Source organism: Sphaeramia orbicularis, chromosome 5 (genome assembly GCF_902148855.1).
Source record: "Sphaeramia orbicularis chromosome 5, fSphaOr1.1, whole genome shotgun sequence".
Taxonomy (NCBI): Eukaryota; Metazoa; Chordata; class Actinopteri; order Kurtiformes; family Apogonidae; genus Sphaeramia; species Sphaeramia orbicularis.
In genome coordinates, this window is record NC_043961.1 from 5,502,348 (window position 1) to 5,519,126 (window position 16,779).

The 16,779-nt window shown below is 34.2% G+C and overlaps 1 long non-coding RNA gene across 1 annotated transcript in view; it reads right to left on the reverse strand.

Annotated features, from left to right (window-relative positions):
* LOC115419844 (uncharacterized) overlaps positions 1 to 14,703 on the reverse strand; it is a 16,300-nt gene extending 1,597 nt beyond the window's left edge. The window contains exons 1-2 of the long non-coding RNA XR_003935473.1: positions 14,691 to 14,703; positions 6,748 to 6,752 (exon numbers count right to left, since the gene is read on the reverse strand). This is a non-coding gene — a long non-coding RNA (uncharacterized LOC115419844). The remainder of the gene's footprint in view (positions 1 to 6,747; positions 6,753 to 14,690) is intronic.
* Between the last annotated feature and the right edge of the window lie 2,076 nt (positions 14,704 to 16,779).

Below are 16,779 nucleotides of genomic sequence, written 5' to 3' on the forward strand. Positions count from 1 at the left end.
GAAAATTCCATCATTGTTTCTTAAATGGCATGTTTTAAGGTTTCAATTACTATAAATAAAATATTTTTCTTCCATCACTCTTGATTTTTTTGGATTGTTAAAAAGTTCCCGTTTTTTTGTGTCACCCTGTATATTGTGCTTATTGTACCTTAAACATTTCCTAAACTGTTTTTCATGTTTCAGCCTCAGCTCCTGACCCGTTGACCATGACAAATCAAGCTGAAATTTGCTTTTTTTTTCATGATTCAAAGGCCCAAAAATGCATTCTGGGGCTATGAGTAACAGTGCTTGCCATTGCTTGCTGGTTTTTACTCGTGCGTGTATGCACTTGGTAAAACCCCGCTGCAAGCATGATTCACTTGTAGTCAGTGGAGTCTGGGGAAGTCTTTTCACAGGGTAAATAAATCACCTTGAAACTGAGCTGATCTTGGCAGAACCCAACAAGTAGCTTTGATTGAGGCCTGAAGTAATGTCACAGTGTGTGTCTATGTGTGTGTGTGTGTGTGTGGTGTGTCACAGCAGTTACACAGAAGCAGACTGCATGCCACACAGTGAGACAGCACTGGGATCAGTCATCAGAACCATTATCCTTTGTTGTAGCCAGACCCTCCTACGTCAGGCGATGAAAGTTCAGGTTAAAGTGCACTGGGCTGAGAAAAGCTGTCTGCACGCTGCTTTCTCAAATCCCCAAATTAATTTGACTCGATAGGACGGAAATGTCAGCAGTATCCTTTAGATGAGTCATGATTTACAGCGCACAGACGTTTAGGAGCAGTATTTTGGAACGCCTTCTCATACATTCTTTTCCACTCGGCGACACCTTATGGATACGCCTTGTTACGTTACCGATGCGCAACCTACTTATTATATTAAACCCGTGTCTGACAGACTGAATTATTGTTGAATCGTTTGCTTCGCAGCTTAACTTTGACCTCTGTGTGTTGTAATACGTTTGCTAATAATGTCTGCTGTGAAAAGGAATCTGTTGACCTATGGCTCAAGACTCTGATTTTTAATTTCTATTTAAATAAACTTCATATGTTTGAAAAAAAAATAAATGCATTTTGTTGTAAGGACACAAAGAAAATGGGAATATCTCACAGATGTTGTGGTTAATGTGAGCCTAACAAAGGGGATATGAAACAGTGAATAAATGACAGAAGCACTGTAAAAAAAAAAAAAAAATCTGTAATTTGACAGAATTTTCACTGTTTATTTTACAGATTTTTCCTGTATTTTTAAGATACAGGAAAATATCAATGAAATTAAAAAATAGACTGTGATTTTTACACGTCAAATGTAAAATAACATGAAAAACTGTAACTGTGAATAAAAATAAAATTTCCATTTTTTAAAAGAATTTTTCTTCTTTTTTCACAAAAAAATACAGTTAAAATACATTTGCAAATGAATCGTAGTTTCACAAATTTTTTTTTTTTTTTTTTTTTTTTTTTTTATGAGATTAAACGGTTAATTTAAAGTTTAATACTGTAAAAAAAAAAAAAAAAAAAAAAAAAAAAAAAAACGAGATAAAATTACTGACGATTAACTGTAAAAGAAGTATTTGTTCCATCAGTTTAACCAGACTTGTTTGTTAATTGACAAATATCTTGTGTAATTACAGGAGGTTTCACAACAAAAATGTTGAATAAATGTATTGTTGTGAATGTATAACATGTATAAACACTGATAACTGTCCAAATACAGTTTTTATCAGTGGATTGTCCAACTTAGTCTCATTGAAAATTATTTATATATATTTGTAGGTAATTTGATTGTTTTAATACATGTAAATCTTCTTTATTAAACATTAAAAAGTCAAAAAAAATATGCAAAATCTCATGTAAAGTTAGAGCAAAAAACTGTATTTTAATTATGGAAAATTACCATATTTTTATGAGATGGTTATTTTCCATTATTTGACAGTATTTTTTCTGCACCCCTGTTGCCGAATAATATAGTTTTTTTTTTTTTTTTTTTTTTTTTTTTCTTTTTTTTACAGTGCGCGTCACATTTGGAAATGGTTGATATTACATACAAATAGTTCAAGATTAGATTTTTTGACACAGAAATGTCACTGAAATGAAAGAGTAATTTTAACCCATAAAGATCCAGTGCTATTTTTGTGGCAGTTCCCAAAATGAATTCTCTCTATATTTAACCTTTCTCAAGTGATTTATCACCATTTATTATATGGCGATGTCTACTGCCCCAGTACTGTGGCACAAAATATGGGTTTGTCTATTGCCACAGACCAATGAAATGTTAGCATTTGTACTAGAGCCAATCATGGATACTGCTCCATGAACTCATTCTCCTCTTGTTGCCACAGTACTGAGGGCATATATGGTGTGTACTTCAGTTCACTCTTTTGTGCATTCTGCTACCACAGTACTGTGGAAACTGATGGGAGAAACCACAAATTGGTGATAGTATATAGTACAGAATAGGAATTATTGTTCTAAAGTTTAGAGTGTTATATGTTATAGTATAGAGTGTTTAGAATCTAAACACTCTATATGTTGTTTTATGGTGTTCTTTGGTCTGGAGGCTGGAGAAGGTGGGTGGAGCTACAAGTTAGATGCAAGAGTGTGATGTGTGACTTCAGTTCTGTGTCAGTTCAGTGCTGTGGTCCTGTGGAATTCTGCACTCTGAACAGTGGCTGATTTATATCAACATCGGATTAACCTTCCGGCGCTGACCTAGACCTGACCAACTGAACCAACAGCAGATCATGACACTGCCCCCACAGGGTTGTACTGTAGGCACTAGGCATGATGCATTGGAAGAAAATCCAAAACCTACCAAGTGTGTTTTTCTCATTTGTAGTCCAAATATCTCATCACACTTAAAATAAAACACAATCACCTAAAAAGGAACTTTCAGTGAGATACAAGAACTGATTTATAGACAATAGATCTGGAAAATCTGATTTTAAGAAATCTTATTAAGATAATTTTCACTTGTTCCATTGGCAGATTTTTTTTTTTGCTTAATTCAAGCAAAAATATATTGTATTTTTTTTTTTTTTAAACTTGTTTTGAGAGGGGCATTTTTTCCAGTGTGGGTAATCACTATCATGCACCTTTCGTCATTACTCTGGAACAGGGTTGATCTGGACTCAGCAGACCACATGACCTTTATCCATTCAAACACAGTCCAACCTTTACGTTCTCGCTCTCACTGGATTTAGGGTTAAAGAACTTGTTGCAGTTCAAACCTTATATTCTATTAATCACTGCAGTAATTATCCAATGGAAAGATCTGAAGTATTTGTTTAGTTCAGCCCCATTTTTTTGGCTGGGTAGTGTATATTTAACTGTGGCATTTCACAATGTGATAAAGAACTCTAATTCTGCTTCTCAAACCTGCATTAAAGCATGACAAGGCAGGCCTGGCTGTTTCTGCAAATCCAACAAGTTCCTGGTGGATTAATTCTAATCACATTCAGTTTCTCCACAAAAAAATAATCTCACACTCCTGCCAACGTATCATCAACCTGTGAGTGTTTCTTAGACCTGATGTTCTTAAAATATCTGCTATTTATTAACCCATAGAGACCCAAACAACCACCGGCAACCAAAACCATCTACTGATGTAAAAATGTTTAATACCTGTTGATCCACTAATCCTATTCAATACATGTCAATAATTGGTGTAAAATATAGTTTGTCATCTTTGGGGCTGGGGCTAATCTGTGTATCATTCGTTCTTTTCATATTCAGTTGAGTACCCAGGGTTCCTACAGGTTTGTACAAGTTAAATTTAAGACTTTTTAAGACTAATAAGACAGAATTGAATGCCTATTTCACTTTTTAAGACCCCGCCCATGGGAACCCTGTGTACCTAATAAAGTGGCCATTTGTTGTATATGCTGTTTTAACCCATCTTCGTCAGTGTTCAACATGTTGTGAGTTCAGATATAGTCTGGCCAGTCTACCACAAACAGAGCATTTTTACCCACAGAACCTCTGGTCACTGGATATTTTCTCTTTTTCAGACCATTCTCCGTAAACACCAGACATGGATGTGTGTGAAAATGCAGTTTATCAACAGTTTCTGTAATATCAAACTCCCTTAAACCACTTCTCTTATTCCTGTTTTCATCATGTACAGCAGAAGTGTCAAACATTTTAGTTATAAATATTTGGAGTTGTATTTGTAGGTTATTATGATAGTATTTTAATGATCCGACCCACTTGAGATTAACCCATAGACCCAAACATCCACTGCTGACCAAAACCATATACTGATCTAAACTGTTGATCCACTAATCCTATTCAATACATGTCAATAATTGGTGTAAATTACAATTTGTCATCTTTAGAACTGGGGCTAATCTGTGTATCATTCGTTCTTTTCATATTCAGTTGAGTACCCAGGGTTCCTACAGGTTTGTACAAGTTAAATTTAAGACTTTTTAAGACTAATAAGACAGAATTGAATGCTTATTTCACTTTTTAAGACCCCACCCATGGGAACCCTGTGTACCTAATAAAGTGGCCATTTGTTGCATATGCTGTTTTAACCCATCTTCGTCAGTGTTCAACATGTTGTGAGTTCAGATATAGTCTGGCCAGTCTAGCACAAACAGAGCATTTTTACCCATAGAACCTCTGGTCACTGGATATTTTCTCTTTTTCAGACCATTCTCCGTAAACACCAGACATGGATGTTGTGAAAATGCAGTTTATCAACAGTTTCTGTAATTCTCAAACTCCCTTAAATCACTTCTCTTATTCCTGTTTTCATCATGTACAGCAGAAGTGTCAAACTCATTTTATATATAAAAAATTTGGGGTTGCGAGAATTTATCGGTTATTATGATAGTATTTTACTGATCCGACCCACTTGAGATTAACCCATATAGACCCAAACATCCACTGCTGACCAAAACCATCTCTGATCTAAACTGTTGATCCACTAATCCTATTCAATACATGTCAATAATTGGTGTAAATTATATTGTCATCTTTAGAACTGGGGCTAATCTGTGTATCATTCGTTTTTCATATTCAGTTGAGTACCCAGGGTTCCTACAGGTTTGTACAAGTTAAATTTAAGACTTTTTAAGACTAATAAGACAGAATTGAATGCTATTTCACTTTTTAAGACCCCACCCATGGGAACCCTGTGTACCTAATAAAGTGGCCATTTGTTGTATATGCTGTTTTACCCATCTTCGTCAGTGTTCAACATGTTGTGAGTTCAGATATAGTCTGGCCAGTCTAGCACAAACAGAGCATTTTTACCCACAGAACCTCTGGTCACTGGATATTTTCTCTTTTTCAGACCATTCTCCGTAAACACCAGACATGGATGTGTGTGAAAATGCAGTTTATCAACAGTTTCTGTAATCTCAAACTCCCTTAAATCACTTCTCTTATTCCTGTTTTCATCATGTACAGCAGAAGTGTCAAACATTTTAGTTATAAATATTTGGAGTTGTATTTGTAGGTTATTATGATAGTATTTTAATGATCCGACCCACTTGAGATTAACCCATATAGACCCAAACATCCACTGCTGACCAAAACCATCTACTGATCTAAACTGTTGATCCACTAATCCTATTAAATACATGACAATAATTGGTGTAAATTACAATTTGTCATCTTTAGAACTGGGGCTAATCTGTGTATCATTCGTTCTTTTCATATTCAGTTGAGAATCCACAATCAGAAAACAAACAAAAAAAAGACTCATTATTTCATTATTCATGTACAAATCAAAAAACAAGTTGTTTTTCATTCTTTCAATTGTACGCACAAATTAAAAATTGGAAATAAGCAAATGGACCAAATATGGGGTTTCATGTTGATATTTTTGATATCTGATTTGGTCTGACCTGGAATTTCTGACTTCTTGGTGGTTGTTCTGGACAATCGTGGGTTTGCGAGTATATTCTGTCTAATGCATTCTGTGATAATGGAAAATTTGGTGTTATTCAGAGGCAGCAAACATGTTACTCTGAAGGAATCGACAGGATCTTCCAGGTATTGTTGTTTTGTCTAATAGTGGTTCTCAAATGGGGGTACGTGAAGGCACTCTAGGGGGTATGTGAGATTTTAAAATATATTTAAAAAGTAGCATCCATACAAAAATCCTTCAAAAATAATTATTAAATGAATTAACCCTTTCATGCATGAATTATGAGAACCTTAGTCAATATTTTTTCCTGAGTGTTTTTGTTCCTCTTTAAGCATGAAAAAAACAATGCAATTGATTTTTTTTTTTTTTCTTTATGAACCTATTTTTGTGGAGTTACAAAAATGTCCACTCAGCTGGACACCATGCATTTAAGTTTTGAACCAAAGAAACATTTATTTAAAATTCATCATCAGAAGTGATATACTGTGTGAAAACTATGAAATAAAAACACTTTTAATGCCGCTAATTGCGAAATTGCTACTGTTTTCTCACATTTTATAATACTCTAATATTAGCTATTGTTCTGTTTTGTTTTTATTTTTTTATTTTATTGTATTTCAAATTTCATCTCATTTCTTGCACTTCAAAAATTCTATGCATAATCAAATATTTTAATGTGCTGCTTTTATTTTTATTTTTATTTTATTGTATTTCTCTCAAATTTCATCTTATTTCTTGCACTTCAAAAATTCTATGCATAATCAAATATTTTAATGTGCGCTGTTTTTATATTTTTATTTTATTGTATTTCTAATCAAATCTTAATGTATTTTAATATTGTATTTTTTTTAATCAATGTGAAGCACTTTGGGCTACAATTTCTGTATGAAAGGTGCTATAAAAATTATATTATTATTATTATTATTATTATTATTATATTATTATTAGCTATTACTCATTTCATGGAGATAAAACCCTCCTGAGACCCTGGAAATTGACAGTTTTAGGTTTTTACATTAAAACATTGTCTTGATTGGAAACTGCAAAATGCAACAGTTTTTTCAGATATTTTTAAAATTATTTTTATTTATTGATTGATTTTTAATGGAATGTCCTTTGCAATACACAGCATTTTTAAACTAAAACTGTCAAACTTTTGTCCCCTACAGAGGACAAAATGCATTGCTGGGTCTCAGGAGGATGTGCAAAAAAAAAAAAAAAAAAAAAAAAAAGTTTGCTAATTACAGTCAAATAACAACTAGCAATCGATTTACACTAAAATATGTTACTGCAGATCAGGTTTATCAAGAACAGCAAAGTTACGGTAATGATATGAATTACAGTGTCTGAGATGGTGCATAAGCGTCTAATGTGTTGGCTGATATGGAACTAAAACAACAAAACCCATGAATATACAGGGGTTGGACAAAATAATGGAAACACCTTAAAAAAATCAACAAAATATAATTTAATATGGTGTAGGTCCGCCTTTTGCGGCAATTACAGCCTCAATTCTCCGAGGTATTGATTCATACAACTTGTGAATTGTTTCCAAAGGAATTTTAAGCCATTCTTCAGTTAGAATACCCTCCAACTCTTTTAGAGACGATGGCGGTGGAAATCGACGTCTTACTTGAATCTCTAAAACTGACCATAAATGCTCAATAATGTTGAGGTCTGGGGACTGTGCCGGCCATACGAGACGCTCAACTTCATTAGAATGTTCCTCATGCCATTCTTTAACAATTCTAGCTGTATGGATTGGGGCATTATCATCTTGAGGTGAAGGTGTTTCCATTATTTTGTCCAACCCCTGTACAAGAGAACAGCTGGAGAACAGATGTCCACTGGAGTGACCACTATGCATGAAAGGGTTAAATATTTCAGGAAAATATGTAAGTTCATAAAATTTTATATTCAGTAGGCTATTCAATTTCATCATCCTAAAAACCTAGAGTCTCCCCCATACCAGAATGGTTCGACCCGACCTGTCATATGCCGCCTAGTATCACCTGTCAATCACTTGAAAACTCAAACAATAGAGTCGTGGTTGAAGCGTAATTCTTTTTGCGAATAGATCTTTACTGCGATCCCAAAGGAGGACACTTTATGCTGATAATTATTTTTATGTGCACACATCTTTATTTATAATTAAGTTAATTCTTTCTTTTTTTTTAGTTATATTTTTTTTATTTCCAAGTAGTTCAAGACAGACCTCTACGAATGGAGTTCCAAAGTTTAATAAATCAGACACTGATGGCACAGCACTCTGTTTTAAGTCATTTTTTCCAACCAAAAATGCTTTGCACTGGTTAGGGGGTACTTGGCTGAAAAAGTATTTCACAGGGGGTACATCACTGAAAAAAGGTTGAGAACCACTGGTCTGATACAGTGGGTCCATGGTAGACAATCTAAGTAGAAGACACTTCACGTAACACATGAAGAAGTCAGGAACTTCGGGTCAGACCAAATCAGATATTAAAAATGTCAACATGAAACCCCACATTTGGTCCATTTGTTTATTTTCAATTTTCAATTTGTGCGTATAATCGAAAGAATGAAAAACAACTAGTATTTTGATTTGTACAGGGTGGGGAAGCAAAATTTACAATGAACATTTAGTTGTTTTTTCTCAGCAGGCACTACGTCAATTGTTTTGAAACCAAACATATTGATGTCATAATCATACCTAACACTATTATCCATACCTTTTCAGAAACTTTTGCCCACATGAGTAATCAGGAAAGCAAACGTCAAAGAGTGTGTGATTTGCTGAATGCACTCGTCACACCAAAGGAGATTTCAAAAATAGTTGGAGTGTCCATAAAGACTGTTTAGAATGGAAAGAAGAGAATGACTATGAGCAAAACTTTACGAGAAAGTCTGGAAGTGGAGGAAGCAACAAAAAACGTACCAAAGCTTTTGTTAAACCTCTCAAAGGATCCAACCAAATCCATGAGAAAAATGGCAATTGAACTTGAGGTAGAAAACAAGACCATTAGAAATGCAGTTAAATATGATTTGAAGTTAAAATCTTATACAAGAACACCAAAACACTTGTTGACAACAGCTATGAAGGAAAAGAGATTGGAAAGGTGCAAGAAAATTATTACATGGTTCAAGAAAAAGTCCTCCATTGTAACAATCTTTTCAAATGAGAAGATCTTCACTGTCGATACGGTTCTGAACCACAGAAATGACAGATTTATCGCAAAATCAAAAGATACTATTAAAGAAGAATGGGAGAAGTTGTCACCGAATATTTGAGGAACACTTGCGCAAGTTTCAGGAAGCGTCTGAAGGCAGTTATTGAGAAAGAAGGAGGACACATAGAATAAAAACATTTTCTATTATGGACATTTTCTTGTGGCAAATAAATTCTCATGACTTTCAATAAACTAATTGGTCATACACTGTCTTTCAATCCCTGCCTCAAAATATTGTACATTTTGCTTCCCCACCCTGTATGTGAATAATGAAATAACAAATCTTTTTTTTTTTTGTTTTCTGTTTGTGGATTCTCAGTTGAATATGAAAAGAAGGAATAATACATGGATTGGGGCTAGTAAATTACTTAAAAGTTAAACAGAGAGAACAGTTCATTTGGGAGCTGACATTAAAGTAGAACTGGGTCTTTCTGGGTTAATGTACGTGAAGGAACAAGCTGCCAGCGTTTTCCTGTTTTATTTATAACTTTACATTTAATGTCTGCTTCTCCACTGACCAACACATTCTCCTCTGCTTTTCTTTCATTCTTTTCATAACTTCACCAAGAGCTGAGATGTCGGAGATGAGTTGAGGGAGTATCGACTGAGTGTGCAGAAGGACAACACCATCCACACGAACACAAAGATGAAACTGGTCCTAAAACAGGACAGAGGGGCTAAAAGTTCAAACCAGATGTAGACGAATGTTATGAAGCAAGTTTGGAAGCACTTTGGGTCTGTTTGAAAAATAAATATTTACTGAGATAAAAGAGAAACTATTTTTAAGATAAAACCCATTTTTATATTATTTTACATTATAGTTAATACAAAAATCCGCATGTAACACCGTCAAAAGGACACGAAATTAGGCAATACTATTTTTTTTTTTTTTTAAATATCTCTTTATTCTCTCACAGGTGCATTTTGGGAAGTGAACTAATTACACAAGGCAGACTGTTTCACAAAAATGACCGCTGTTACGAAATCATTCGCAATTTATTTGTGTTTAAATGGGTAGGTTCTGCATGTAACGCATGGACACGATGGGTTCCACACCAAGGTTCTAATAGTTTTGGATTTTTATTCTAGTTTAGTTTTATTTAGTTCTGACTTTTTTTTTTCTCAAATTCAGTTAATTTTAATTAGTTTTTAGAGCAGGTTTGTTAGTTTTTATTAGTTTTCTTTTTTTTTTTCTAAATGTTTAGTTTTAGTATTAGTTTTAGTTTTGTCGTATCTTTTCTCTTCTTCTCTGTCGTCGTATTCAAATAAATCCCAGACAGGACTCTGCTGCTTTCTCCCAACTTTAGTCTCCATGTTTCCAGGTAGAGTGGGGACCAGAAGACGACTGGAAACCACAAGTGAACACAAGTGACGCACCGTTAAATATCATATGGTGCTGCTAGCTAAAATAGCTAAAGCGAAATAAACCGATTTCAAATCAATCTGACATTGACAAAGATGAAAACAAAGGGAATTTTTTCCATAATTTTTATCCGTTTTAGTTAGTTTTGTAAACGCACAACACAGTTTCAGTTATGTTTTTTTCTTTTAATTATAGTTTTTATTTATTTCAGTTACCAAAAACGTTTTTTCAATTCTAGTTTTCGTCATTTCATTAGTTTTCATTAACAAAAATAACCTTGTTCCACACCAAACCTGGAATGAGACTGAGATTGACGACAAACCCACGTGTGGATTAGAAAAACCACTAGGATCGACACATTTAACACAGTGTCTTTATTTAGAGTCTATATAGAAGAGCATTTACACACATGTTTACACATCTAATGTACTGACACCTAAGGAGATTTAATGTCCATATTTGGGTCCTTTTTGGCCCCTTTGATTAAAAACTCATAATTATGGGATGGCTCAGAGCAAGAGTATAATTTTTTTGCATTTATTTGAGGTCATCATTAAGTCCATCCTGGGGGGAAATATGTCTGAATTTTACTTTATTATTGGGTCTAAAAAGATGGAAAAGTGCCAGATACCAAAGTGTACCCAGTTTCATGAGAGCACCCAACTACATTTACATTTATGCATTTGGCAGACGCTTTTTTCCAAAGTGACTTACAGAGGAAAACCAAAAATAAATAAATAAATAATAAAAAATAAAATAAAATACAAGAATAGATTAAAGACATAAAGCTGCTGTACAATTAAAAACAGTGTCGTACAGAAGATTAAAAAGCAAAAATTACACTGGGTTACAAAAAAATGTTTTTCCAAGTTGTCTAGGTTTTTTCAACTGAATTAGGACCATTTTGCACCGCTGAATCCAAAAATGACATCGTTTTTTCTCAATCAGGTCAGGTTTTTTTGCTAATTTGATTTTGAAAAATTTGATCTTCTCAATATCTGTGCCCAAACTTTATCTTGGTCACCAAGTTTAATACCAAAATAAGATTGGTAAGCACACTTATGAAACTTGTGACTTGATTCCTGTTAGGTACAATGGTGTATTCACCGCAGATGTAGCAGAATACGTCAGGCTTATTTTTGCAAGATCTTCTAGTCGAAGCCATTTCATTCACCTGTAATATAAAAAAAAACATTAAGCATAAATTGGCAAAAGTAAAATCTTCAGAACTTGTTTATTGCAAGAAATATGAAAGAATTTTGTATCATATGATGTGAAAATGCCCATAAATGTAAGCAAAAATGTTAAAAAGCCAATATGTAGCATAGTTCAGAAAGTTGACCTAATTGAGCAAAATGAATGTGATTTTTGGATTCAGCACACCAAAATTATCCTAAATCAGCTCAAAAACTTAAACAATAAATTTGTTGTTGACCAGTGTTATCAACTAAAACTACAAGAATAGATTGAAGACTAAAACAGCTGTACAATTAAAACAGTGAAATAAAAATACCAAGTAAAACAACAGAATAACCATAATAATATAGAGTAAAAAAAAACAAACAAAAAACAATCCGCATTAGCATGCTAGATTTCAAAAAATATTCCCAAGGCGCGCGGTAGCATTTGTATAAAAATAGAATGCCTTTATTAGTTCATGGCAATCTTTAAAATACAGTCAACGCGTTGGCTGCATTTTTTTAAATCTAGCATGCTAATGTGGATTTTTTATTTTTATTTTTTTTTTGACTCTAAATAACCAGACACACCACAAGTTTCCAAAGAGCACCTGTGGACCATCACCAAGAAGAAGACCCAGCAGCACTTCCACTCTGTTGGATTAGAAACCATAATAATATATTTAAAATGGAATGTTTGAAAGTGCTAGGACAGGAGGTGCTCTCGGAAGGATTCAAAGGATTCAAAGGAGTTTATTTGCCATTCCATCACAAAGAAGAGAACGAAACTGGTTTCTGAGGACCCGTATTTGCCATGAATAAAATAATAATAAATAAATGAATACATTAAAAACGACTAAAACTAAGGCTAATTTAAAATCAGTAAAATATACGTCTAAAATTAAACTTAAAATACCTACATAAAATAATAGCACATATTTACAACCTAACCTAGCCTCTACACAGTAGACGCTGAAGTACAGTGCAACAGCAGAGTGAAGTGCAAAGAGGCAGTGCAATAAGGTGCAGTTAGGTATTTGTGTAACCGTTCCTTCTGAGAAGAGCTGGGTCTGCAGGAGCTTCTTGAAGATAGGCAGGGACGCCTCTGTTCTGTTCAACTACAATCAAACCCCCCCCCCCCCCAGGCCTTCCATCCAAACCACAAACAGGAGAGGCCACCCACAAAAATGTTTCTCATAACAGTCCCAATCTCCTGTGATAAGCCCCGAGCCAAGATAAATAAGAACACGCTCCTCTGCCAGCCTCCTGCTTTTCACTGTAAATACTGCAGCAGTGTGTCAGGCAGCTGGGCAACATTTCCTCTTTCAAGTCTGATACACCCCTGCTAACGCTACAGCTCCTACAGGTCCTACAGGTCCTACAGGTCCTACAGGTCCTCCTCTAGTCCCAGTCCACGTCTTCAACCTTTAAACTGATCATGTTTAGTTCAGTCCTACTCTGATGCATGTGTTTGTACAGAACTATTATGATGATCCCAAGAGAATGAAGGATTACTGGTTATTTAACAGTAAAAAAGGTCCGTTTGCAGTCGTGGGTTTACGTTTATTACACTACGGAAAAAAAATAGAACGTCCTTAGACCTAAACCACAGAATATGCCAATGATAAAACACTCCTAAGATGATAAATGTATGCAGTTTAAGGACAAAATGGCTTAGAATAGAATAGAATAGAATAGAATAGAATAGAATAGAATAGATAGAATAGAACAGAGTACAGTTGAGTTGAATAGAATAGAATCAAATAGAGTACAGTTGAGTTGAATAGAATAGAATAGAATAGAATAGAGTTGAATAGAATAGAATAGAATCAAATAGAGTACAGTTGAGTTGAATAGAATAGAACAGAGTTGAATAGAATAGAGTTGAATAGAATAGAATCAAATAGAATACAGTTGAGTAGAATAGAATAGAATAGAATAGAGTACAGTTGAATAGAATAGAATCAAACAGAGTACAGTTGAGTTGAATAGAATAGAATAGAATACAGTTGAATAGAATAGAATCAAACAGAGTACAGTTGAGTTGAATAGAATAGAATAGAATAGAATCAAATAGAGTACAGCTGAGTTGATCAGAGTAGAATAGAATAGAATCTAATAGAGTATAGTTGAGCTGATCAGAATAGAATAGAATAGAATAGAATCAAATAGAGTACAGTTGAGTTGAATAGAATGGAACAGAACAGAATAGAATAGAATAAAATAGCAGAGAATAGAATAAAATAGAGTAGAACAAAATAGAATAGAATAAAATAAAATAGCATAGAGTGCAATAAAATAGCACAGAATAGAATAGAATAGAATCAAAAAGAGTACAGTTGAGTTGAATAGAATAGAATAGAATACAGTTGAATAGAATAGAATCAAACAGAGTACAGTTGAGTTGAATAGAACAGAACAGGATAGAATAGAATAGAATCGAGTAGTAGAATAGAATTGAGTAGAATAGAATAGAATACAGTTGAATAGAATATAATAGAATCAAACAGAGTACAGTTGAGTTGATGAATAGAATAGAAATAAAAAAATAGAAGAGAACAGAATAAAATAGCATAGAGTGTAATAAAACAGCATAGAATAAAATAGTAGTAGAAAAGAATAGAACAGAATATCTTTATTGTCATTGTAACAAGAGTTTTAAAAGGGCTGTCCAATCTGTACATCATATAAAAATCTACCATAAACACACAAATAAACGCAACTAAAACAAATAAGTAAAATTTTAATTTGGCTTAAATTTGGTTCTGTTTAGACACCCAAAATGTTAGTTATGGTCAGGAAAAGATCATGATAAGGGTTACATAATGTCACATTCTTAAAAGAATTGCTTAAGTGATTTTTTTAAATAATATTTTCAATAACACAAAAAGCTTAATCAGGAACAGATTTGATCATTTAGGCAAAAAAAGGGCCAAAAATGACATAGGCCATTATTTTAGGAAGATGATGCTGGCTGGCTGGCATGTTATATATGAGGTTTTTTTTTGTTTTTTTTTTACTTTAAGTGCAATTATTCTTACAATAGCAGGACTGCAGAAGAAACGTACAGACCACTGCTTTAAACCTTTCAAACATAAACCAGTATTGTTCCTCTTCTGCTGAGGTCAGGCAGAAAAAAAACACTGTTACTCACAGGTCGATCTGCCCTGAATGACTTAACTTTTTCATGCGGCTTTAAATCATTTCTACTGGGAATACTTTTACACTGTTGAATCCTGGAGGTGTTGGTGGTAAATTCATTAACACCTCTGATGAGAACATGTTGAACGGATCAAACAGGTCGGTGGATCCCTCTGTGTTTATCAAACACACAGCTCGGTAAAATACCCGACACTTCAGACGGCGGCGCTTTCTTTTCTGGAAGAGGAATTAACAGGAAACTCAGAGTCTCCTGTCGAAAGACGCCTGATGGAACGGAAGCGAGGAGGTGCTTTGTTGGCCGGTCAGGTGTCGCCTCCCCTCTGACCCCGCTGAAAGGACCCACACTCACACTGAGATCACACCTACACCACCAACACCTACAGTAAAGGCTTTTTTTTGGTTTGATTGTTGAAGACTTTATTCGATTCCCATAAGAGCTCCTAAACTTTGGATCGATCCGCCTCTCCAGATCAGACAGGCCTCCTCTGTCTGTTTTTAAATCCCTTCTTAAAAACCCATCTTTCCTCCTTGGCTTTGAAACCACATGAGATGTTTGACTTTATTATTTTTTACTAGCGGCATTGTACCCGTGGTACCATTGTATGATAGCGCCCTCCCGTGGTGCAACAGCAACATTGCACCCGTACACCCTCCCGCGCTGCAACATCGGGACGCACGTCGGACAAACACGCACCGGACACAGAACGTCCATTATAGTAGGATTCAATTATTTTATTTGGACAAAACTGAACAAAAAGTGATTTCGATTTCACAGCGTGTTAAGAATGCAGAATGATAACAAATAACTGACTGGGACACAATCAAATATCTGATGAATTGCCTTATAATCACTAAAGCTCTTATCTTAAAAGGACGTTTCAAAACAAAATATAACCTTCAATCTGTCTTCTTACACAGTTGTGACAAACTTGAATTAAGCAAAAAAATAATTGAATTAAGCAAAAAAAATTGTTGTGAATTAAGTAAAATAATCTTGAATGAAGTAAAAAAATCTTGAATTAAGCAAAAAAAAAAAAAAAAAAAAAAAAAATCTTGAATTAACCTTTCATGCACGAATTATGAAAAAAAAAAGCTAGATTTTTTTTTTTTTAGATTGATTTTATTATTCAAAATTAGGCTAAAGTTGAAATGCATTTAGGATTTTTTTTTAAATGTGGTTTTATTAAAAAGGTGTTTAACCTCCTGAGACCCAGGAAAGCAGAAATTTGGGCTTTGTTTTTTTCTTTTTTAAATTGAATCATTGGAAATGAGAATGGAAAGATTGGTCATTGGTCACATACTTGTGACATGACCAAAATGTAATTTCAGTGTATGCTGAAATCTGTCAATATTTCTAAATAAAAATCTGGATCGATCCGCCTCTCAGATCAGACAGGCCTCCTCTGTCTGTTTTAAATCCCCTCTTAAAACCCATCTTTCCTCCTTGGCTTTTGAAACCACAGAGATGTTGAGTGTATTATTTTTTACTAGCGGCATTGTACCCGTGGTGCCATTGTATGATAGCCCTCCCGTGGTGCAACAGCAACATTGCACCCGTACTCCCTCCCGCGCTGCAACATCGGGACGCACGTCGGACAAACACGCACCGGACACAGAACGTCCATTATAGTAGGATTCAATTATTTTATTTGGACAAAACTGAACAAAAAGTGATTTCGATTTCACAGCGTGTTAAGAATGCAGAATGATAACAAATAACTGACTGGGACACAATCAAATATCTGATGAATTGCCTTATAATCACTAAAGCTCTTATCTTAAAAGGACGTTTCAAACAAAATATAACCTTCAATCTGTCTTCTTTACACAGTTGTGACAAACTTGAATTAAGCAAAAAATAATCTTGAATTAAGCAAAAAAAATTGTTGTGAATTAAGTAAAATAATCTTGAATGAAGTAAAAATCTTGAATTAAGCAAAAAAAAAAAAAAAAAAAAAAGAATCTTGAATTAACCCTTTCATGCACGAATTATGAAAAA